The sequence below is a fragment of the Lynx canadensis genome, chromosome X, assembly GCF_007474595.2.
Source record: "Lynx canadensis isolate LIC74 chromosome X, mLynCan4.pri.v2, whole genome shotgun sequence".
Classification (NCBI taxonomy): domain Eukaryota; kingdom Metazoa; phylum Chordata; class Mammalia; order Carnivora; family Felidae; genus Lynx; species Lynx canadensis.
The window spans coordinates 59,800,859-59,826,988 of record NC_044321.2 but is presented as its reverse complement, the minus strand read 5'-3'; the positions used below and the strand labels follow the sequence as shown (position 1 = coordinate 59,826,988).

General features: G+C 37.1%; 1 protein-coding gene and 1 pseudogene across 1 annotated transcript in view; both read left to right on the top strand.

Annotated features, from left to right (window-relative positions):
* The window catches only part of ZDHHC15 (zinc finger DHHC-type palmitoyltransferase 15), a 211,912-nt gene that overhangs the window by 75,913 nt on the left and 109,869 nt on the right, over positions 1-26,130 (top strand). The window lies entirely within an intron of this gene.
* Positions 699-1,706, top strand: LOC115507352 (annotated as a pseudogene).

Sequence of the window (26,130 nt, the reverse complement as noted above, 5' to 3'; positions counted from 1 at the left end):
GCAGAAAAAGCATTTGACAAAAATCAAACATCTGTTCATGATAAAAAGTCTCAACAAAGTGAATCTAGAGGGAACATACCTCAACATTGTAAAGGCTATGTATGAAATACCCACAGCTATCATACTCAATGGTGAAAAATTGAGTGCTTTTTCTCTAAAAGCAGGAACAAGACAAAGTCCAGTCTTGCAACTTTTATTCAACACAGTACTGGAAGTCGTAGCCACAGCAATCTGGCAAGAAAAAGAAATAAGAAGCATCCATATTGGTAAGGGAGAAGTTAAATGGTCACTATTTACAGCTGACATAATACAATATATAGAAAACCCAAAAAAACTCCACCAAAAACTACCAGAAATAATAAATGAACTCAGTGAAGTTGCAGGACAAAAAGTTAATACCAAGAAATCGATAGCATGTTTATTCACTAATAACAAAGTAGCAGAGAAATAAAGAAAATAATTCCATTTACAATTGCACACACACACACACACACACACACACACACAAATAACAATAAAAAAATTTAACCAAGGAGGTGAAAGACTTGTACTCTGAAAACTATAAAACATTGATGACTTTTTTAGTATTATCTGCTTGTGGAACAACCTCCTGCTCCTCCCTCTGCCACCCTGAGTCACTGCCTGGGCAGCTCCAGCCAGTTGGCTCCCCATTCTCGCCACCGATATTTGGAGTTCTTACTTCAACATGGCAGAAATTGACAACTTGCCTAGGGTAATTAAAAGACGAGTGAATGTTCTCAAAAACCTTCAAGTTAAATGTGCACAGATAGAAACAAAATTCCATGAGGAAGTTCATGATCTTGAAAGATAGTATGCTGTTCTCTATCAGCCTCTATTTGATAACTGATTTGAGATCATTAATGCAATTTTTGAACCTATAGAAGAAGAATTTGAATGGAAACCACATGAGGAGGATGAAATTTCTGAGGAGCTGAAAGAAAAAGCCAAGATTAAAGATGAAAAGGTTGAAGAAAAAGAAGACCCCAAGGGAATTCCTGAATTCTGGTTGATTGTTTTTAAGAATGTTGACTTGCTCAGTGATATGGCTCAGGGGCATGGTGAACCTGTTCTAAAGCACTTGAAAGATAGTAAAGTGAAGTTCTCAGATGCTGACCAGCAGATGAGTTTTGTCTTAGAATTTCACTTTGAACCCAATGAATATTTCGAAAATAAGGTGTTGACAAGATATAGAGGATGAGGTCAGAAGCGGATGATTCTGATCCCTTTTTTTTGATAGACCAGAAATTATGGGTTGTACAGGATGCCAGATTGGAATAAAAGGAAAGAATATCATTTTGAAAACCATTAAGAAACAGCAGAAACACAGGGACGTGGGATAGTTCGTATTGTGGCCAAAACAGTTTCCAATGACTCTTTCTTTAATTTTTTTTGCCCCTCTTGAAGTTCCAAAGAGGGGAGATCTGGATGCTGCTGCTGAAGCTATCCTTGCTGCAGACTGAAATTGGTCACTTTTTACATGAACATATAATCCCAAGATCAGTGTTATACTTTACTAAAGAAGCTCTTGAAGTTGATGATGATGATGATTTTGATGAAGAAGCAGATGAGGAAGGGGAAGAAGGAGATAAGGAAAATTATCCAGACTATGACTTGAAAAAAAAAGATCAAAACCCAGCAGAGTGCAGGCAGCAGTAAAGCAGGATATATGTGGCCTTAAGGATAACCTGCACTGTAATAGCCTAAACACAACTATTAATTACTTACAGCCTTATGGTTTTGTATTTTCTTGGAAAACCCAGTAATTTTTTAAAGGAAAGGAACTAAAAACTTTAAAGACCAATTTGTTCTACTTAAAATTTTAACTATAGTTTTTCTGTCAGATCTATTGATCGCACAATCTTTCACGCATGTTCATTCATTAGTATATGATTTGATTCTTCTGGAGTAATTTTTATCACATAACAAAGATTTTAGAGTACAGCTATAAAAGTTACAGAACTGGTAAAAGAAAGAGTTTTATTTATTGTTTTGCTAATGATTTCCCCTGAAGAACCAAAGTATTTTTTTTCAGCGGTAGTTGAATTGGGTTTAAGTTTGCTTGCACTAGGTGGGCCTTTCATTACTTTGTTATACAAAGTATTTGCCTAAGACAAATCATTACTTAAAAAACAAAAACAAAATTTGTCAAGACAAATATATGGTTAAGAATCTCAATTAAGACCACAACTTATAACTTAGATTATAAATGGATTTTTGTATTTTAGGTGAAATAGTAAGAAACCTAGTAAGGAAATGATAATAAAGAAACCTAACTTGGGGTGCCTGGGTGGCTCAGTCGTTTGAGCATCTGACTTCAGCTCAGGTCATGATCTCAGAGTTTGTGAGTTTGAGCCCCGTGTCGGCTCTGTGCTGTCAGCTCAGAGCCTGGAGCCTGCTTTGGATTTTGTGTCTCCTTCTCTCTCTGCCCCTCCACCATTCTCTCTCTCTCTCTCTCTCTCTCTCTCTCTCTCTCTCTCTCTCTCTCTCTCAAAAATAAACATTAGAAAAAAAGAAAAACTCATAGTGTGGGTATTGGTTACTACTGGGAGTTGAAGAAAGCCTATTTTCAGAGGTTAAGCCTCATTTTTTATTTAAATCTAAGTTAACATATATTGTAATAATGGTGTCAAGAGTAGAATTTAGTGATTTGTCACTTACATATAACACCCAGTGCTCATCCCAACAAGTACCCTCCTTAATACCCATCCCCCATTTAGACCATCCCCTGACTCAACAATCCTCCAACAGCCCTCAGTTTGTTTTCTGCATTTAAGAGTCTGTTATGGTTTGCCACCCACTCTGTTTTGATCTTATTTTTACTTCCCTTCCCCTATGTTCATCTGTTTTCTTTCTTAAATTTCCCATATAAGTGAACTCATATGATATTTATCTTTCTGTGACTGACTTTATTTCATTTAGCATAATACATTCTAGTTCCATCCACATTGTTGCAAGTGGCAAAATTTAATTCTTTTTTATTGCTGAGTAATATTCCATTGTGTATATATACCACATATTCTTCATCCATTCATCAGTTAATGTACATTTAGGCTCTTTCCATAAATTGGCTACCGTTGATAGTGCTATTATAAACATTGGGGTGCATGTGCCCCTTCGAATCAGCATTTTTTTATCTTTGGATAAATACCTAGTAGTGTAATTGTTGGGCCCTAGGGTAGCTCTATATGTAATTTTTTGAGGAACCTCCATAATGTTTTCCAGAGTGACTGAACCAGTTTGTATTCCTACTAGCAGTGCAAAAGGGCTCCTCTTCCTCTGCATCTTCGCCAATATCTGTTGTTTCCTGACTTAATTTTAGCCATTCTGACAAATGTGAGGTGGTATCTCATTGGGGTTTTGATTTGTATTTCCCTGATGATAAGTGATGTTGAGCATCTTTTCATGTGTCTGTTGGCTATCTGGATGTCTTCTTTGGAAAAGTGTGCGTTCATGCCTTCTGCCCATTTCTTCACTGGATTATTTTGGGGTTTTATGTTTGATAAAATATTTATAGATTTTAGATACTAACCCTTTATCAGATATGTCATTTGCAAATATCTTCTCCCATTCCATCAATTGCCTTTGATTTTGTTGATTCTTTCCTTCACTGTGCAGAAGCTGTTTTTTCGTGATGAGGTCCAAATAGTACACTTTTGCTTTTGTTTCCCTTGCCCCTGGAGACATGTCCAGTAAGAAGTTCTATAGCCAAGGTCAAAAAGGTTGTTGCCTGTTTTCTCCTCTAGGATTTTGATGGTTTTCAGTCTCAAATTTAGGTCTTTCATCCATTTTAAGTTTGATTTTTGTGTATGGTGTAAAAAGTGGTTCAGGTCCATTATTCTGCATGTTGCTGTCCAGTTTTACCAACACCATTTGCTAAGGAGGCTATCTTTTTTGCCATTGGATATTCTTTCCTGTTTTGTCAAAGATTAGTTGGCCATATATTTGTGAGTCCATTTCTGGGTTCTCTCTTCTTTTCCCTTGATCTATGTATCTCTTTTTGTGCAAGAGCCATACTGTCTTGATGATTACAGCTTTGTAATGAAATATGACCCTTTGTAGCAACGTTGATGGAACTGGAGAGTGTGATGCTAAGTGATATAAGCCATACAGAGAAAGACAGATACCATATGTTTTCACTCTTATGTGGATCCTGAGAAACTTAACAGAAACCCATGGGGGAGGGGACAGGAAAAAAAAATGAGGTTAGAGTGGGAGAGAGCCAAAGCATAAGAGACTCTTAAAAACTGAGAACAAACTGAGGGTTGATGGGGGGTGGGAGGGAGGGGAGGGTGGGTGATGGGTATTGAGGAGGGCACCTTTTGAGATGAGCACTGGGTGTTGTATGGAAACCAATTTGACAATAAATTTCATATATTGAAAAAAATAAAAAAAAAGAATATGTAGATTGCTTTGGGTAGTATTGACATTTTAACAATATTTGTTCTTCCTATCCAGGAGCATGGAATCTTTTTGCATTTTTTTTGTGTCTTCTTCAATTTCTTTAATGGGCTTTCTAAAGTTTTCAGTGTATAGATTTTTCACCTCTAGGCTTATTCCTACATATTTTATGTTTTTTTGTGCAACTGTAAAGGGGATTGATTCCTTTATTTCTGTTTCTGTTGCTTCATTGTTGGTGTATAGCAATGAAAACGATTTCTGTGCGTTGATTTTATATCGTGTGAAATTGCTGAATACATGGATCAGTTTTAGCAGTTTTTTGGGTTGAATCTTTTGGGTTTTCCATATAGACCATCATAACATCTGAGAAGAGTGAAAATTTGACCTCCTCCTGGCTGATTTGGATGCCTTTTATTTCTTTTTGTTCTCTGAATGCAGAGGCTAAGACTTCCAATACTATGTGGAATGAATAAAAGTGGCGAGAGAATTCCCCTGGAAAGCCATCTGGCCCTGGACTCTTGTGTTTTGGGAGATTTTTGATTACCAATTCAATTTCTTTACTGGATATGGGTCTGTTCAAATTTTGTATTTCTTCCTGTTTTAGTTTTGGTAGTGTATATGTTTCTAGAAATTTGTCCATTTCCTCCAGTTGCCTATTTTATTGGCATACAATTGCTCATAATATTCTTTTATTAATGTGTTTTTTTTCCTGCTGTGTTGGTTGTGATCTCTCCTCTTTCATTCTTTATTTTATTTATTTGGGTCCTTTCCTTTTTCTTATTGATCAAAATGGCTAGTGGTTTATCAACTTTGTTAATTATTTCAGAGAACCAGCTTCTGTTTTCATTGATCTGTTATATTGGTTTGTTTTTTTTTGGTTTGGATAGCATTTATTTCTGTTATAATCATTATTATTTCCTGTCTTCCGCTGATTTTGGGGGTTATTTGCTGTTCTTTTTCCAGGTCTTTAAGGTATAAGGTTAGGTTGTATATCTGAGACCTTTCTTCCTTCTTTAGGAAGGCCTGTATTGATATATATATACCTCTTATGACCGCCTTTGATGCATCCTAGAGGTTTTGGGTTATTGTGTTATCATTTTCATTGGTTTCCATGTACTTTTTAATTTCCTCTTTAACTTCCTGGTTAGCAGATTAATTCTTTAGTAGGATGTATTTTAGAGTCCAAGTATTTGTTACCTTTCCAAATGTTTTCTTGTGGTTGATTTCAAATTTTATAGCATTGTGATCCGAAAATATGCACGATATGATCTCAATGTTTTTGTACTTGTTGAGGGCTGATTTGTGTCCCGTGTGGTCTATTTTGGAGAACATTCCATGTGCACTGGAGAAGAACGTATATTCCGCTGCTTTAGGATGAACTATATATCTACTAAGTCCATCTGGTCCAGTGTGTCATTCAAAGACATTGTTTCCTTGTTGATTTTCTGATTCGATGATCTGTCCATTTCTGTGAGTGGGGTGTTGAAGTCCCCTACTATTATGGAATTCTTATCAATGAGTTTATGTTTGTGATTAATTGACTTATATATTTGGGTGTCTCCACATTTGGAGCATAAACGTTTATAATTATTAGGTCTTCTTGGTGGATAGACCCCTTAATTATTATGTAATGTCCTTCTTCATCTCTTGATACAGTCTTTATTTTAAAGTCTAGATTGTCTGATATAAGTGTGGTTACTCCAGCTTTCTTTTGTTGATCATTAGCATCATAGATGGTTCTCCATCCCCTTACTTACAATCTGAAGGTGTCTTTAGGTCTAAAGTGGGTGTCTTTTAAACACCATACCCATGGATTTTGTTTTCCTATCCATTCTATTACCCTGTGTCTTTTGATTAGAGCATTTAGTCCATTGGTTTTTAGAGTGAGCACTGAAAGATTTGAATTTATTGCCATTATGTTGTTTGTAGAGTTGGAGTTTCTGCTGGTGTTTTCTGGTCCTTTCTAGTCTTTGTTTCTTTTGGTCTTTATTTGTTTCTTTTTTCAACTTTTCTCTCAGGCAGTCCCCTTTAAGATTTCTTGCAGGGCTAGTTTAGTGTTCATGAACTCCTTTAATGTTTGTTTGTCTGGGAAACTTTTAATCTCTCCTTCTATTTTGAATGACAGCCTTGCCGGAGAAAGAACTTGTGGCTTCATATTTTTCTGATTCAGCACATTGAATCTATCCTATTACTCATTTCTGGCCTGCCAAGTTTCTGTGGATAGATCTGCTGCAAACCTGATCTGTCTTCCCTTATAAGTTAAGGCCTTTTTTTTTCCTTTGCTGCTTTCATGATTCTTTCCTTGTCTGAGTGTTTTGTGAATTTGACTATGATATGTGTTGTTGATGGTCAGTTTTTGTTGAATCTGCTGGAGACCTCTGTGCTCCTGGATTTGGATGTCTGTGTCTTTCCCCAGGTTAGGCAACTTTTCCGCTATGAGTTGCTCATATAACCCTTCTTCCCCTATTTCTCTCTCTTCCTCTTCTGGGACCCCTATGATTCTGATGTTATTCCTTTTTAATGAGTCACTGATTTCTCTAATTCTTAAATCGTGGTCTTTTGCCTTAGTGTCAATCTTTTTATCTGCCTCATTGTTCTCCATAAGTTTGTCCTCTATATTGCTGATTCACTGCTCTGCCTATTCCATCCTTGCCACCATGGCATCCATTCAAGATTGCAGCTCAGTTATAACATTTTTTATTTCATCCTGACTAGCTTTTACTTCTTGTATTTCTGCAGAAATGGATTCTAATCTATTTTTGACTCCAGATAGTATTCTTATTATCATGATTCTAAATTTTGGTTCAGACATCTTGCTTGTATCTGTGTTGATTAAGTCCCTGGCTGTTGTTTCTTCATGCTCTTTCTTTTGGGGTGAATTCCTTCATTTTGTTATTTTGAAGGGAGAAGAGGAATTAATGAGGTAAAAAAATTAAAATTAAAAAATTAAAAACAACACACACACACACAATATCATATAAATGATGCTAGATCCTAGGTTTGTTTTGGTCTGGGTGTTGAGAGGGGCTGATAAATTAGAGAAAAAAGGGGAAAGAAAGAAAAAAAAGGAAATCACTTAAAAAATTGAAAAAATGAATACACTGAAATAGAATAAAATGAAATGATGGAAGTAAAATAGAATTTGAAAAAATTTACACAAAAATAAAAAATATAGTAGAAAAAAATTAAAGAAAACGGCTTAATAAAAATGGAAAATAACAATAATTTTTTTCTGTTCTGTTTTCAAAAAAAGAAAAGAAATGAAAAAAAGAAAATTTAATAGATGGACCACAAGCAGACTGAAATACGGTTGAAATTAGTTCGTTTTCCTCTAGAAGTCAAACTGTGAAGTGCTTTATAGTCCATAACCAAAGCAGGTGGAGAGACTTGTGCTCCTGAAGAGAGAGGTTAGGCCAGTTGGGCAGTGCTTAGTGTAATGGCTCCATTCTCCACTATATGGACCTGCTTAGGTTACTGGGGTGGATTGTTGTGGCACTTGTAGATGCATATGCGCATGCCCAGTAGGGTGAAAATGTCATCACCTAGCTACCCAGTCTCTAGTATGAGAACTCTATTCTCCCTGATCAGCAATTGAGCACCTGTCCTTTGTCTTCAGCTTCTATCCACTCCCTGCTTTTACACTGTATGTGACCAAGCCCCAGGCAGAACCTTCCTCCTAAGCTTTATCTCAGATGCTGCTGTTTTCCCAGACCACTTACCTTTGAGGGACTGAGGCTTTGACCCATACTCAAAGTTTATAAACACATGTAGACTATATAAATTGTTAGCTTTGTGTTGTTTACCCAATTCCAATATACAAGACTAGAAAGCTCTCTGAAACTTAAAAAATAATACTGAGTTTAAGACAATTAAAGGAAGCCCTGCCTTGCACAGGGGTTGGCAAACTTATGAAACTCATTACCTCCCAGAATTGTTATAGACTAAAGATATATTTGAAATTGATATCAATAAAGATAATCATGTTCTTTTAAAATATGATTCCATATGTTGGCACTAGAATTTGATCCTACTATCAGAGAGACTCCTAAGGAGTAGCTGGCTAAACCTTGAAAATAACTGTTGAGGGGCGCCTGGGTGGCTCAGTCGGTTAAGCGTCCAACTTCAGCTCAGGTCACGATCTCGCGGTCCGTGAGTTCGAGCCCTGCGTCGGGCTCTGGGCTGATGGCTCAGAGCCTGGAGCCTGCTTCCGATTCTGTGTCTCCCTCTCTCTCTGTCCCTCCCCCATTCATGCTCTGTCTCTCTCTGTCTCAAAAATAAATAAACGTTAAAAATTTTTTTTTAAAAGAAAATAACTGTTGAGAAAATCTTATTCTCCTGGGGTGAGGCATAGCTAAATAATGGAAACAACTCTTGGATAGTTCTTGGGTTCTCATGAATTATTCTTAGCTCTTTGGCTACAACCTATGGGCCTCTAACCCCATTCTCTTCAAGTACTCCTTCAAATAGCTGAGAGAGAAGTTTCAGCTCTTTGTTAGAGCTTTTAAGGCAGTGAAAGTAAAGTAAGGCAGTAAACTCAAATATTAGAGTCAAAACCTCATTGATAGGTGTCTCCTAATCAAAGAGAGAGGTGACTGGCTGACAAATTTCCCCCTGATAATAATCGGGGGGTTTCTATTTGGGGCCAAAATGGGGATTTTAATGAGGACTCTTTCAATTGGTAAAGGTATAGCTGCTACTCCTGTGAGAATCATGGTATGTGGTTGAAAGTTTTACCCTTCTCCCCATTACCCAACTTTACTAACTCAAATGCTTTTAGTCATCAATTGATACAAAAGATATTATAGAAAACTGTATCTTTTTGAACTAAACATAGTTTTCAGTAATAGCTTTTAAAGAAAGAAGGTATGTTGTATAATTGGCCACAATAACAGCCATAGCATTTACTTATTTACATTTGTATATATGTATATTTAAATATAAACATATCGTTTACATATATATGGAAAAGCTTCATTATTTTCCTCTTTTCCCCATTTTGATGCTTATCTTGCTGCCTTTAGAGCAGTTTGTCTGCAGGGCACCTAGGTGGCTCAGTCGGTTGAGTGTCCGACTACAGTTCAGGTCATGATCTCATGGTTCATGAGTTTGAGCCCCACGTCAGGCTCTGTGCAGACAGCTCAGAGCCTGGAGCCTGCTTCGGATTCTGTGTCTCCCTCTCTCTCTGCCCATCCCCCACTCATTCTCTCTGTCTCTCCCTCCCTCCCTCCCTCTCTCTCTCTCCCAAAAATAAATAACCATTAATTTTTTTAAATAAAATAAAATCTTGGAGAAGTTTATCTGGTGTATTTATTCTTATTTACTCAAGAAAGTTTATGTGTGTGCATACATACAGACATGTGCACGCATGCACACACACACACACACACACACACACACACTCATTTTCCATTATTCCCCAGGAACAACAGCTAGAAAAGGCATCCTTCTGGCAAAAGATGTTGTTAATAACAACTTCATGCTACTTCCACCATGTGGTTTCTGATTCCTTAATTTTTATCAAGGTATTTATGAATCATTATTTCAGGAAAAAAATTCAAGTGGCTTTCTCATTTCAGGAGCTATTTCCATAATGAGATGTTGACATTGGAACACAGTGACTAAATTCAGAAAAACTTCATGCTAAGTGGATTTTTCTTTGGCAGTTAGTTGGTCGTGTTCCTTATGGCTGATTTCTGCTTCTCCTGAAAACTTTTGCACATTGTAGAAGGAAAAAACACTTGAAAGGTGTTTGGCTTTCATGTGGTACTCACAGCTCCAGCAGTTTCTGATGCCACATGACTGCGATCACTACCAGATAAGCAAAAGACTCTACAGTGCCTGTGTGCTTAAAAAAGATGTTTTCCTGTTTCATTCCAATGTCAATGAGTATTGGCAGTTCAGGTATATTGTTCACAAGCTCTTTTATTATTCTAGTAACATAGAATCTCACTAAGAGCATCACATTTAATTAATTAATTATAAAGAAATATTTTCTCATCTTTAAGGCAGAAAAGGAATGGACTTCCACAAATTTGGAACCATAGCTTAGGAACATTATATATATAGGGAGAAACATAAAATTGAGAATCATGGGTCCCATCCATAATTCAGTAATACTCACTGGAGGATGAAAGATGTGGCAGAGATGTGGAAATTTCCTGCCAGGGATGTTGGAGAACTTACTCTCCAATATGGTAGGTTGAACAACCAAATGACCCCTAAGGTCCTGTTTTCCATGATTCATCTGTCTCGGAATCACTTGGAGGGAGTTGCTAGATTCTTGCACTCCATCTGAAACTTCTCATTCAGAATCTTTGATGTAGAGCTTAGGAATATGCATTCTAATAACCTCCCAAAGTGATTTTGATGCACACTGGAATTTTGGAACCACTGTTCCAAAGAAAAGAGATTTTGATGGGGAATAAGGAAGCCTGGATTCTGGTTGCATTGCTGTCATAATTTTGCTAGGTAACCCTAATCAAGTCACATACTCTCTGTGCCTCAGTTATTTCTCTATAAAATGAGGAAGTTAAACTAGAAGATCTCTATGTTCTTTAAGATTTTTTTTCTTTTTTTAAATTGCAGTACAATTAACATATGATACTGTGTTAGCTTCAGGTGTTTGTTCTCTAAGATTCTTATAAAATCTATAGCATAGTCCATAGTCTACCAATCCAGTGATTGTCTTTGACTTAGTCATTTAACCTCTTGATCCCTCGTTTTCTACTCATCTTAAAAAAACTATTCATAACTCGTGTGGAACATTGGGATACGGGCATGGGAGTCACCTATTCTCAATTTTATGATTAAACCAGTTGTTAACGGGTAGTATGAGCTGGAACAATTTAAAATCTCAATCATTGGAATAAAAACTAAATACCTTTAAAATACTACTAAGTATAAGAATTTAGTTTTCAATATTCAAGAGGACCAAATTGCAAATATTTATTACCTTTGAAGTGCACAATGAGAAGGTAAAAATTAAGGTTTTTTTTCTCCTGATTTATTTGCAACCCAAAGTTCCATAATCCATTCCATACTCTAGGACAGGAGTTAGCATATGTCCCTTATAACTTAGATAGACATGGAATCTTCCCTGTATAAAATCAAAGAAACAAAAAGATAGCAAAAGATAACACATAAACAATTTTAAAGTATTGTCTAAGATCAAAAGTTCCAATAACACTTCACAAAGGCTAGGCTCTGGAGGAAGAGGTGATAAGAATGTAAACTAAGATAAAAAATTTTTGAGGGGGTAGGAGTTACGATGGCAGAGGACTAAGGGGACCCTATAATTGCCTTGTCCCTTGAACAGCTAAATATCAAATCATTTTGAGCACCCAAGAAATTGACCTGAGAACTGAGAGAGCAAAACTGCACAACTAGAGTTAGAAAAACAGCCACATTGTGCAAGGTAGGAACTGCAGAGAGTTGATTTGGAGGAGAAAAGAACTGCCGGTGCTGTGAAGGGGAGGGAGCCCTGATCATGGAGAGCGAGAGAGATTGAAAGAGTGAAAGACCATACAGGGGATTGCACAAGAAAGTCTCTTCCCCAAAACTATTTACTGCAAGGTTTTTTATAAGTAGTGGAGTGTAGTCTCAAGTTTTGGAGGTCCATGCCATCACCAGTGTCATGCCTGATGGGCTTTGGGGTGCTCCAATGGGGAAGGAAGGCAGAGACCCAGGAGCAGGCAGCATGGTTTGAGGATTCCCCTGGGTTACACAGGGAGAAACAGTTTCCCTGCTCGGAGTGCATTTGGGATTGGTGGCACAGCCTCTCCAGGGACAAAAGTACTGGCAGCGCCAGTATTCCCTTTTGCCTTACATAGGAAAAAAGACACCAGCCAAGGGCAGCAAACCTTGGTACCAACTTTTTGCTTCACTTTACTCTAAATTCCAAACTACTGTATGATTGAACATCTGATTTCTGGAACAAACTGACACCAGCCACAGTTGAGCAAGACCCTCACTCAGATCAGTGGTGGTCTAGCCATACAGATCTCTAAGTATTGAACCCCAGTGACATGCCTGAGATAAAACATCAGAGTACTGTACCACCTGGCAGGCAGACAGCTCAGATGCAAGCAGGGTGAAGCCAGGGATCTGGCAGAAGCCAGAACAAGAGAGAGGTGATTGTTTGCTCTTCTGTATGGGCTTCATGAAGAGTGGACGGTGCAAACCCCCTGCTCTGGGGATGAGAGAGCAGGGTGATACCATCCCCCCCTTATCTCCCATCAGCCCTGACCAAGTTCAGTAAGCAAAACAGCACTATCCAGTGGAGGCCAGAGCTTCTTAAACCGAGCTCCACCCCCTGCACCCTGCATCTCCACTAGGGCAAGTCTGCCTAAGAATCAGTGCAGCAGGCCCCACCACCAGAAGAACAGCACAAACACCTCGTGTACACAAAATCTACTGATCATAGAGTGCTACAAAGCTTCACCTCTAGTGGAAATAGGATACAGCTTCTTTTTTTTTTTAACTCTTATTAATATGGCCATTACTCTCAGGAGCAGGAATGCAAGAGGATTTCCTAACAGTCACACACACACACACACACACACACACACAAGCAGTGACCCAGACAGAATGACAAGACAGAGGAATTAACTCCAAAAGAAGGAACAGAAAGAGGTCATAGCCAGGTTTTTAATCAATACAGACACAAGTAAGATGTCAAAACCAGGACTTAAAACACTAATCATAAGGATATTAGCTGGGCTTGAGAAAAGCATAGAACACACTAGAGAATCTCTTACCATAGAGAGATGAAAGAACTAAAAACTAGTCAGGCTGAAATAAAAAATGCTAAAACCAAGATTTAAAACCAAATAGATGCAATGACAATGAGCAAGGACAGAGCAGAGGAATGAATCAGTGATAGAGAAGATAAAATTATGGAAAATAATGACACTGAAAAAAAAGAGGGAAAGGAAGTTCTTAGATCACGAATGTAGACTTAGAAATTCAGTGACTTCTTAAAGCATTATAGCATTCATATCATAGGAGTCCCAGAAGAAGAGAGGGAAAAGGGAGCAGAAGGTTTATTTGAACAAATTATAACTCAAAACTTTCCTAATCTGTGGAAGGAAACAGACATCAAAATTCAAGAATCTATTAAACATAACAAAAGTCAGCCATCACCAAGACACATCATAGTCAAATTCACAAAATACAAAGAAAGAATCCTGAAAGCAGTAAGAGAAAGAAAGCCCTTAACCTACAAGGTAAGGGAGATATGGATCAAAGCAGATCTGTCCACAGAAATTTGGTAGGCCAAAGGCAGTGCCATGACATATTCAATGTGCTGAAAGGGAAAAATATTCAGCCAAGAATACTTTATCCAGCAAGGCTGTCATTCAGAATAGAAGGAGAGATAAAGAATTTCTCAGACAGGGGTGCCTGGGTGGCTCAGTCAGTTGAGCGTCTGACTTCGGCTCAGGTCATGATCTCACAGCTCGTGAGTTTGAGCCCCGTGTCGGGCTCTGTGCTGACAGCTCAGAGCCTGGAGCCTGCTTCTGCTTCTGTGTCTCCCTCTCTCTCTGCCCCTAACCCACTCACATTCTGTCTCTGTTTCTGTCAAAAATAAATGAACATTAAAAAAAATTTAAAAAAAAAAGAATTTCTCAGACAAATAAAAACTAAAAGAGGTCATGACCAATAAGCCAGCCCTGCAAGAAATATTAAAGGGGACTCTGAGAGGAGGAAAATTACCAAAAGCAAATAAAGACTAAAAAGAAACAGAAAACATCACCAGAAACACCAACTTTACAGGTAACACAAGGGCACTAAGTTCATAGCTATCAATAATCACTTTGAATGTAAGTAGACTAAATGCTCCAATCAAAAGACATAGGGTATCAGAATGAATAAAAAAAAACCCATTTATATGCTGCCTTAAAGAGACTATTTGATACCTAAAGGCATCTGCAGATTGAAAGTGAGGGGATGGAGAACCATCTATCATGCTAATGGACACCAAAAGAAAGCCAGAGTAGCCATACTTATATCAGACAAACTAGATTTTAAACCAAAGACTGTAATAAGACATGAAGAAAAGCACTATATTATAATTAAGGGTTAGATCAAGAAGATCTAACAATTTTAGGCATTTATGCCCCCAAATTGGAAGGACCCAAATGTATGAATCAATTAATAACAAACATAAAGAAACTCATTGATAATAACAGAATAACAGTAGAGGACTTTAACACCCCACTTACAGCCATAGACAGATCATCAAAGCAGAAAATCAAGAGGAAACATTGGCTTTCAATGACACACTGAACCAGATTGACTTAACAGATATATTCAGAACTTTTCATCCTAAAGAAGCAGAATGCACATTCCTCTCAAGTGCCAATGGAACATTCTCCAGGCTAGATCATATACTTGGTCACAAATCAGTCCTCAACAAATACAAAATGATTAAGATAATATCGTGCATATTTCAGACCATAACACTATGAAACTTGTTGAAGTCAACAAGAAAAAAAATTGGAAAGACCACAAATACATGTAGGTTAAAGAACAACCTACTAAAGAATTAATAGATATTTAAAAATACATGAAAACAAATTAAAATGAAAACATGACAGTCCAAAACCTTTGGGATACAGCAAAGATCGTCCTAAGAGGGAAGTATATCATAATACAGGTCTCCCACAAGAAGCAAGAAAAACATCAAATACACAACCTAACCTTACACCTAAAGGAGCTAGAAAAGGGACAGCAAATAAAATCTAAAGCCAGCAGAAGTGAAATAATATAGATTAGAGCATAAATAAATGATATAGAAAAAACGCAATAGAACAAATGAATGAAACTAAGAGCTGGTTTTTTGAAAGAATTAATAAAATTGACACACTCCTAGCCAGGCTTCTTGAAAAGAAAAGAGAAAGGACCCAAGTAAATAAAATCATGAATGATAGAGGGGAGATCACAACCCACCCCAGAAATTCTAGCAATTATAAAAGAATGCTAGGAAAAATTATATGCCAACAAACTGGGCAGTCTGGAAAAAATGGACAAATTCCTAGAAACAAATTACCAAAACTAAAACAGGAAAAAATAGAAAATTTGAACAGATTCATAACTGGCAAAGAAATTGAATCAGCAATCAAAAATCTCCCAACATTGTTGTTTTTTCCTATCTATTCAGCCACTCTATGTCTTTTGATATCCATTTACATTGAAAATGGTTATTGATATGTGAAGACACACTTTTACCATGATTAGTTGTTTTCTGACTGTTTTGCAGTTTCTTTTTTCCTGTCCTACTCACATGAGGGGATAATAGGATCAGAGAGTACAGATTCACAGAATATCATATATAAGAACTTTTGATGTAGAAACCCCACAGGAAAGGAGAGCCACCTCTTCCTTATGCACTTTCTCCAGTTCATCTGGAGGATCAAGACGAGGCCAGGCATGCTAGTTACAGTTCAATCTGATGCCAAGACCTGTGGGATCCACACAGTACTGCCTAATGGGGTTGAATTTTATCTATGAAGTAGCTGCCACGTCTTTATTGATGACCTCCATTCCAGTTCAGATACATGGGGAATGATGAAGTCTAAAAATCACATGAACCCATTTAAAATCTAATAACATACCATGTGATATTGAGGTGTTTCTTCAGAGATGCAGCTTCTCACCTGGGATGTGGCTCATTGTCTGATCAGACTCAATTGAGGTTGATGGTGATCATGTTTTGAGGAGACATAATGCCAAAATATGAAGTATTTGCTATGTTGGTTCAAGAGTGACTTTGTTTGATACTCAGGGTCTAAGGAAGACCACAGTTTGCTCCATCCCACTTAAGTCCTATCTTACTAAAGTGTATGGAGAATATGCACAGCTTATAGACAGAAATGTGTTATTCATGATGAACAATGTCTTTATGAGTCAACAAGTGAGTCATTGAGATCATTGTCAATGTTTCAGATGGTGGTTTCCATCTTCACAAAATCTTCCAACATCAACTTAACCACCAACTAGATAGCTGGGATTCTTTCCCTTATTTTATTTATACAGGTAAACTTAATTTTGCCTCCCTAACTAATCAATGTCTGTTTTGGGGAAAAAAAAATCTCCCAAGAAAACCAAGTCAAGGGCCAGATGGTTTCACAGGGGAATTTTAAAGAAGAGTTAATACTTATTCTTCTCAAACTATTACAAAAAAATAGAAATGGAAGGAAAACTTCCAAATTCATTCAACGAGGCCAGTATTACCTTCATTCCAAAACCAAAGGCCCCACTAGACAGAGAATTACAGGCCAGTAACCCTGATAAACATAGATACAAAAATATGCTCAACAGTATACTAGCAAATCGAATCCAACAGTACATTAAAAGAAGTTTCACCACAATCAAGTGGGATTTATTCCTGGGCTGCAGGGGTGGTTCAACATTCACATATCAATCAACATGGTACACCACACTAATAAAATAAAGGATAAGAAATATATGATCCTCTCAACAGATGCAGAAAAACCACTTGACAAAATATAGCATCCATTCTTGATAGAAACCCTCAACAAAGTAGAGATAGAGGAAACATGCTTCAATATCATAAAGGCCATATACTAAATCCCACAACTATAATCATGCTCAATGGGGGAAATTTTTAGATTTACCTCTATGGTTAAGAAAGTTACAGGGATTTCCTTTCTCATCATTACTATTTAACATAGTACTAGAAGTCTTAGCCTCACTGATCAGACAACAAATATAAATAAAAGACATCTAAATAAGCAAGGAAGAAGTCCAAATTTCACTATTTGCAGATGACATGGTACTTTAGAAAACCTGAAATACTCCAACAAAAATTGATAGAACTAATGCATGAATTCAGCAAAGTTGCAGGATATGAAATCAATGTACTGAAATCTGGTGCATTTCTGTACATCAAAAATGAAGCAGCAGAAAGAGATATCAAGGAATTTATCCCATTTACAATTGCACGAAAAACCATAAGATACCTAGGACTAAGCCTTACCAAAGAAATAAAAAACTATACTCTGAAAACTGTAGAACACTTATGAAACAAGTTGAAGAGGACACGAAAAATGGTAAAAATTCCATGCTCTTGGATTGGAAGAAGAAACATTGTTAAAATGTCAAAACTAAAACAGGAAAAAATAGAAAAGCAATCTACACATTTAACGAAATTCCTATCAAAATAACACCAAAGCAGTCTACACATTTAATGAAATCCCTATCAAAATAACACAATTCTTCACAGAGCTTGAACAAACAATCCAAAAATTGCTATGGAACCATTAAAGACTCGGAATAGCCAAAGCAATCTTAAAAAAGAAAAGCAAAGCTGGAGGCACCACAATTCCATACGTAAAGTTACATTACAAAGTTGTAGTGATCAAGACAGTATGGTACTGGCATAAAAATAGACGCATAGACCAACGGAAAAGATTAGAAAACCCAGAAATGGACCCACAACTGTATGGTCACTAGTCTTGGTCAAAGCAGGAAAGAATATCCAATGGGAAAAAGCCTCTTCAACAGATGATGTTGGGAAAAGTGGAATCAATATGAAGAATGAAACTGAAACATTTTCTTAAACCATACACAAAAATGAATTCAAAATGGATAAATGACCTAAATGTAAGACCAAAATCCTTAAAATCCTAAAGAACAACACAGGCAGCCACCTTATTGACCTTGGCCATGGCAACTTCTTACTAGACAAGTTGCCAGAAGCAAGGGAAACAAAAGCAAAAATGAACTATTGGCACCTCATCAACATAAAAACCTTCTGAGGTGAAGGAAACAATCAACAAAACTAACAGGCAACCTACAGAATGAGAGAAGGTATTTTCAAATGACATATCTAATAAAAGGCTAGTGTCCAAAATCTATAAAGAACTTATAAAACGGAACACCTAAAAAATAAATAATCCAGTTAAGAAATGGGCAGAAGACATGAACACTTTTCCAAGGAAGACATACAGACGGCTACGAGACACATGTAAAGATGCTCAACATCACTCATCATCAGGGAAATACAAGTCAAAACCACGATGAGATACCACCTCACACCTATCAGAATGGCTAAAATTAACAACACGGGAAACAACAGATGTTGAAAAGGATGTTGAGAAAGGGGAATCCTCTTACACTGTTGCTGGGAATGCAAATTGGTGTGGCCACTGTGGAAAGCAGCATGGAGTTTTCTTAAAAAGTTAAAAACAGAACTACCCTGTGATCCAGCAATTGCACTACTATTTACCCAAAGGACACAAAAAATACAGATTTGAGGGAGAACATGCACCCCAATGTTGATAGCAGCATTATCAATAATAGCCAAATTATGGAAAGAGCTCAAGTGTACATTGACTGATGAATGGATAAAGAAGATGTGGTGTGTGTGCGTGTGTGTGTGTGTGTGTGTGTAAATATTACTCAGACATAAAAAATAATGAAATCTTGCATTTTCCAACAATGTGGATGGAGCTAGTGTATTCTGCTAAGTGAAATAAGTCAGAGAAAGACAAATATCGTATGACTATTCATATGTGGAATGTAGGGAAAAAAATAAGAAAGGAGGCTGTATTTTGTCAAATGCTTTCTCTGCAACTATTGAGAGGATCATATGGTTCTTGTCCTTTCTTTTATTGATGTGATGCATCAAGTTAATTGTTTTGTGGTTATTGAACCAGCCCTGCATCCCAGGTATAAATCCCACTTAGTCATGGTGAATAATTTTTAATGTATTGTTGGAGCCGGTTGGCTAGTATATTGTTGAGGATTTTTGCATCCATGTTCATCATGGTCTATGATGAGCTATAGTTCTCCATATATAGTTCTCTATAGTTCTCCTTTTTAGTGGGGTCTCTGTCTAGTTTTGGGGTAAAGGTAATGCTGCCTTCATAGAAAGAGTTTGGAAGTTTTTCGTCCATTTCTATTTTTTGGAACAGCTTCAAGAGAATAGGTGTTAACTCTTCCTTAAAGGTTTGGTAGAACTCCCCTTGGAAAGCCACCTGAACTCTTGTTTTTTGGCAGAGTTTTGATTAATAATTTGATTTCCTTACTGGTTATGGGTTTGTTCAAATTTTCTATTCTTCCTGTTCACTGTTGGTAGTGTATATGTTTCTAGGAATTTGTCCATTTCTTCCAGATTACCCATTATATTGGCATATAATTGCTCATAATATTCTCTCATTATTGTTTTTTTTTCTGCTGTGTTGCTTTTGATCTCTCCTCTTTCATTATTTATTTTATTTATTTGTGTCCTTTCCTTTTTCTTCTTGATCAAACTGGCTAGTGGTTTATCAATTTTGTTAATTCTTTCAAAGAACCAGCTTCTGGTTTCATTGATCTGTTCTACTGTTTTTTTTGTTTCCTTGTTTTGTTTTGTGTTTTTTGGGGGATTCAATAGCATTAATTTCTACTCTAATCTTCATTATTTCCTGTCTTCTGCTGGTTTGGGGTTTTATTTGCTGTTCTTTTTCCAGCTCCTTAAGGCGTAAGGTTAGGATGTGTATCTGAGATCTTTCTTACTTCTTTAGGAAGGCCTGGATTGCTATATACTTTCCTCTTATGACCGTGTTTGCTGCCGAGGTTTTGGGTTGTGGTGTTATCATTTTCATTGACTTCCATATACTTTTTAATTTCCTCGATAACTGCTTGGTTAGCCCATTCATTCTTTAGTAGGATGTTCTTCAGTCCCCAAGTATTTGTTACCTTTCCAAATTTTTTCTTGTGTTGATTTCGAGTTTCATAGCATTGTGGTCTGAACATATGCACGGTATGATCTCGATCTTTTTGTACTTACTTAGGGCTGATTTGTGTCCCAGTACATCGCCCATTCTGGAGAACGTTCCATGTGCACTGGAGAAGAATGTATATTCTGCTGCTTTAGGATGAAATGTTCTGAATATATCTGTTAAGTCCATCTGGTCCAGTGTGTCATTCAAAGCCGTTGTTTCCTCGTTGATGTTTTGATTCAATGATCTGCCCATTGCTGTGAGCGGGGTGTTGAAGACTCCAACTGTTATGGTATTACTATCAATGAGTTTCTTTATGTTTGTGATTAATTGATTTATATATTTGGGTGCTGCCACATTTGTCGCATAAATGTTTACAATTGTTAGGTCTTCTTGGTCTATAGACCCCTTGATTATGATATAATGCCCTTCTGCATCTCTTGATACAGTCTTTATTTTAAAGTCTAAATTGTCTGATGTAAGTATGGCTACTCTGGCTGTCTTTTGTTGACCATTAGCATGATAGGTGGTTCTCCATGCCCTTATTTTCAATCAGAAGGTGCCTTTAGGTCTAAAGTGGGTCTCTTGTAAACAGAATATAGATGGATCTTGTTTTCTTATCCATTCTGTTACCCTATGTCTTCTGATTGGAGCATTGAGTCCATTGACATTTAGAGCAAGGACTGAAAGGTATGAATTTATTACCATTATGATGCTTGTAGAGTTGGAATTTCTGGTGGTGTTCTCTGGTCCTTTCTAATCTTTTTGGCTTTTGGTATTTATTTATTTATTTATTATTTATTTATGTATTTATATTTTTACCTTTTCTCCCCTCAGAGAGTCCCCCTTAAAATTTCTTCCAGGGCTGGTTTAGTGGTCACCAAACTCCTTTAATTTTTGCTTGTCTGGGAAACTTTTTATCTCTCCTTCTATTTTGAATGACAGCCTTGCTGGATAAAGAATTCTTGGCTGCATGTTTTTCTGATTCAGCACACTGAATATACACCACCACTCCTTTCTGGCCTGCCAAGTTTCTGTGGATAGGTCTGCTGCAAACCTGATCTGTCTTCCCTTGTAGGTTAGGTTCTTCTTTTCCCTTGCTGTTTTCATGATTCTTTCTTTGCCTGGGTATTTTGTGAATTTGACTATGATATGCCTTGTTGATGGTCGGTTTTTGTTGAATATATTGGGGGTCCTCTGTGCTTCCTGGATTTTGATGTGTGTGTCTTTCCCCAGGTTAGGAAAGTTTTCTGCTATGATTTGCTCATATAACCCTTCTACCCCTATTTCTCTCTCTTCCTCCTCTGGGACCCCTATGATTCTGATGTTGTTCCTTTTTAATGAGTCACTGATGTCTCTAATTCTTAAATCGTACTCTTTTGCCTTAATCTCCCTCTTTTTTCTGCTTCATTATTCTCTATAAGTTGGTCCTGCATATCGCTGAATCTCTGTTCTGCCTCATCCATCCTTTCCGTTGCTACATCCATCCGTGATTGCAGCTCAGTTATAGCATTTTTAATTTCATTCTGGCCATTTTTTAGTTCTTTTATCTCTGTAATGTATTTTCGACTCCAGCTAGTATTCTTATTATCGTGATTCTAAATTCTGGTTCAGACATCTTGCTTGTATCTGTTTTGGTTGAATCCCTGGCTGTCGTTTCTTCATGCTCTTTCTTTTGGGGTGAATTCTTAAGTTTTGTCATTTTGAAGGGAGAAAAGGAATTAATGGAGTAGAAAAATTGAAATAAAAAAACTTCAAATCAAAAATATATTAAAATTAAAAAAACACACACAAACAGAAATCGAATAGATGATGCTAGACCCTAAGTGTGTTTTGGTATGGGTGTTGAAAGTCGTTTGACAGATTACAGAAAGAAAAAGGAGGGGGAAGGAAATCATTTGAGAATTTGAAAAAATGAATACACTGAAGTAGACTAAAATGAGATGATGGGGGTAAAATAGAATTTGAAAAAATACACATAAAAGTAAAGAATATAGTAGAAAAAACTAAAGAAAAATATTTTTAATAAAAATTAAAAATAAATATGAATTTTTTTCTGTATTCAAGAAAAGAGAAAAGAAATGAAAAAGAGAAAAAAGATTTTAAAAAAGGAAATCGTTTGAAAATCTGAAAAAGTGAATATACTGTAGTAGACTAAAATAAAATGATGGAAGTAAAATAGAATTTGGAAAAATTTACATAAAAGCAAAAAATACAGTAATATTTTAAATAAAAATATTTTTAATAGAAATTGAAAGTAAAAATGAATTTTTTCTCCTTCTGTATTCAAGAAAAAGAAGTGTAAAAGAGAAAAAGAAAAAAGAAAAGAAATAAAATTGAATAGATGAACCTGCTAACAGATTGAAGTAGGATTGAAATTACTTTGTTTACCGCTAGAAGTCAGTCTATGTAGCACTTTATAGTCCATAAACTAAGCGGCCGATGAGACTTGTGTTCTTGAAGAGCGAAGTTGTCCCAGTTGGGCGGCGCTCAGTGTAACACCTCCACTCTCCACTAGATGGCACTGCTAGCCTACTGGGGTGGATTGTTGTGTTGCTCATAGGTGCGTATGCACATGCGCAGGAGCAGTGAAAATGGTGCCACCCAGCTACCCAGTCTGTTCTCCCAGATCAGCAATCATGCACCCGTCCTGTCTTCAGCTTTTGTCCATTCCCCACTTTTTCACTCTCCATGACCAGGCCCCAGGCAGTATGAGTTTTGTGTCAGATGTGGCTGTTTTCCCCGGCCCCTTACTTCTAAAGGAGTGTGGCTTTGACCCGTTCTGCCCCTCTGCAGGAGGGTCTCACCGAGCAATGGCTGAACGTCGGCTCCACCCAGGAATGCTTGCTGGACACTGCTGCTGCCGGTGCCCCAAGACTATGGCCAGGTGCCAGCCCGCCCCAGAAAAAGTTTGCAAGACAGTGTAGCAGCAGTGTTTCAGGGATTATGGAAAATCACAACACACATCTGGCACCAGGCTTCACCCTTAATGACCTTGTTCCAGCACCAGCAAATGTGGCTGTTTTCTGGGGTCTGCTGGTACCAGGTGGCTTCAACAGTCTCTACCAATGTCCTTCCAGCAGTGGAACCGCTTTTCCCCGTGTGGCCTGAGAACCTCCCAGACCCTACCCTGTTCCTGGGGATTTGCCTTTCCCACCAGAGCTTCACCAGGTATTGAGCTGCAGAGTTGCAGCCTTTGCACTCCCCTTGTTTATGGTCTTAATGGAATTTAAACCCTCTCCTTTCTCCTTTGTCCCTTTTTAGTTTAGTCCCTGCAGCTATTTCCAATTGTCCACTTTCTCTCCAGCTGCTTTTGGGGAGGGGTGCTTTTCCCGTATCCTCCCACCCTCCCATCTCTGTCCTCTCTGTCCGCAAAAGCTGTTCCCTACCCTCTGCAGCTTCTCACTACCCAAATTCACCTCTCTGCACCATGTACCTGCTGAATTCTATGGTTCAGGTTGTGCAGATTGTTTTGTCAATCCTCCAATCAGTTTTCTAGTTGTGTAGGAGGGTTTAATGTTGATCTGGCTGTATTTCATGGACACAAGACACACAAAAAACTTCCATGCTGTTCCACCATCTTGGCTCCTCCCTCCTCTGCCCATTTTTAAATTGGATTGTCTTTTCAAAAAATTTTCTGGTATTGAGATGTTTAAGTTCTTTATATATTTTAGATATTAGCCCTTTATCATATATATCATTTGCAAATATCTTCTCCCATTTAGTAGGTTGCCTTTTTGTTTTGTTAATGGTTTCCTTCACTGTACAAAAGCTTTTTTATTTTGATGTAGTCCCAATAGTATATTTTTGCTTTTATTTCCCTTGCCTCAGGAAACATACCTAGAAACATGTTGGCATAGTTGATGCCAGAAAAATTACTGCCTGTGTTCTCTTCTAGGAATTTTATAGTTTCAAGTCTCACATTTAGGACTTTAATCCATTTTGAGTTTACTCTTGTTCATGGCGTAAGAAAGTATCTAGTTTCATTCTTTTGCATGTAGCTACCCAGTTTTCCCAGCACCATTTATTTTTTAATACTTATTTATTTTTGAGAGAGAGAGAGAGAGAGAGAGAGAGAGAGAGAGAGAGAGAATCCCAAGCAAGGATTCTCTGCTGTCAGTGCAGAGCCTGGTATGGGGCTTGATATCATGAACCATGAGATCATGACCTGAGCCAAAATCAAGTTGGATGCTTAACCAATTGAGCCACCCAGGTGCCCCTCCCAGCAACATTTAATGAAAAGACTGTCCTCTCCTCATTGCATATTCTTGCCGTCTTTGTCATAGATTGACCATATAATTGTGGGTTTGTTTCTAGCATCTCTATTCAGTTCCAGTGATCTATATGTCTATTTTTGTGCCGATACCATACTGTTTTGAATATTACAGCTGTGTAGTATATCTTAAATACTGGAGTACTTGACATCTGGAATTGGGGTACTTCCAGATTTGTTCTTCTTTCTCAAGATTGCTTTTGGCATTTGGGGTCTTGTGTGTTTCCATACAAATTTTAGGATTATTTGTTCTAGTTCTGTGAAAAATGCTATTGGTATTTTGATAAAGATTGCATTGAATTTGTAAATTGCTTTGGGTAGTATAGAAATTTTAACAATATTAATTCTTCTAATCCATGAGCATGAAATATTTTTCCAATTGTTTGTATCATTTTCAATTTTTCATCAATGTTTCTTAAAATAAAATTAAATGTAAATTTTATCAAGGATTCAAATTACATGTTTCAAAATTCTAGAGTGGATTAGAACCATTTTAGAACTGGAGAGATGGCACAGGTGAACACTGATATCCCTTGTAATGCCAACTTTATTAAGAAAACAATTCGTCTGCAAACCATATCTCCTTTATATAACAAAATTAAATAGTATCTGCTCCTTCACTTTGGCAATAGCTATTACCTAAAGGAATGAAAAAAAAAGTGGTTTTGCTACTTAAGTTCATTAAAAATGGGATCCTAGCCTTAAAATTTTTTTAAGTTTAGAAAAAGCTATGATCAGATGAGTTCTGGGTACAAAAAAAAATCAGCAAAGAATGTCTAACCAAAGCAACCAAAAGCATTTTGAAAATAAAGAGGAAAAAACGTAAGGTGTTTTCATGGCATTTTCTTTCCTACAAATTATTGCAATTGGTTAAGGATTTGCAGAAGTTAATCTCAGGAAAGGAAAGGATGGTATACACATAACAAAACGTGTTTATATCCCAAATCTTAATACTAAATTTTCAAAAAGGAAGCTCTATCACCTCTAAAAACAAACTCAATGTAATTTTATTAAGAACAGAAACTCTAAGCTGTCCTCTAATTATAAGCCATTTAGTCCATCCTCACTGACAAATCTTTTAAGGTCATCAGAAAAAATTAACAGTAATTAGCCTGAGGTATTTTAAATGTGGCTCAATAGTCTCAAATTTAGGATGTTCTTCAGTCTCCAAGTATCAAAACAGATGAACATATGGGAAGAGGAAAAAAAAGAAAGGGGGAGGCAAACTATAAGAGACTCTTAGCATTAGAGAACAAACTGATGGTCGGTGGAAGGAGGTGGGTGGTGAATGGGCTAAGTGGGTGATGGGTATTAGGAGGTCATTTGTTATGATGAGTACTATGTGTTATATGTAAGTAATGAATCACTAAGTTCTACTCCTGAAACCACTATTACACTATATGTTACCTTAAATTTGGAGGAAGAACATTTAAGTTTTTATTTAAATTCTGGTTAGTTAATATGCAATGTAATAGTAGTTTCAGGTGTACAACATGATGATTCAACACTTCCACACAGCACCTTGTGCTTATCACAACATCTGCACTCCTTAATCCCCATCCCCTATTTCATCCATCCTCCACCCACCTCCCCTCTGATAACCATCATGTTCTCCATAGTTAACAATCTTTTTCTTTATTTGCATCTCTCTCTCTCTTCTCCCTTTGTGTATTTGTTTCGTTTCTTAAATTCCACATATGAGTGAAATCATAG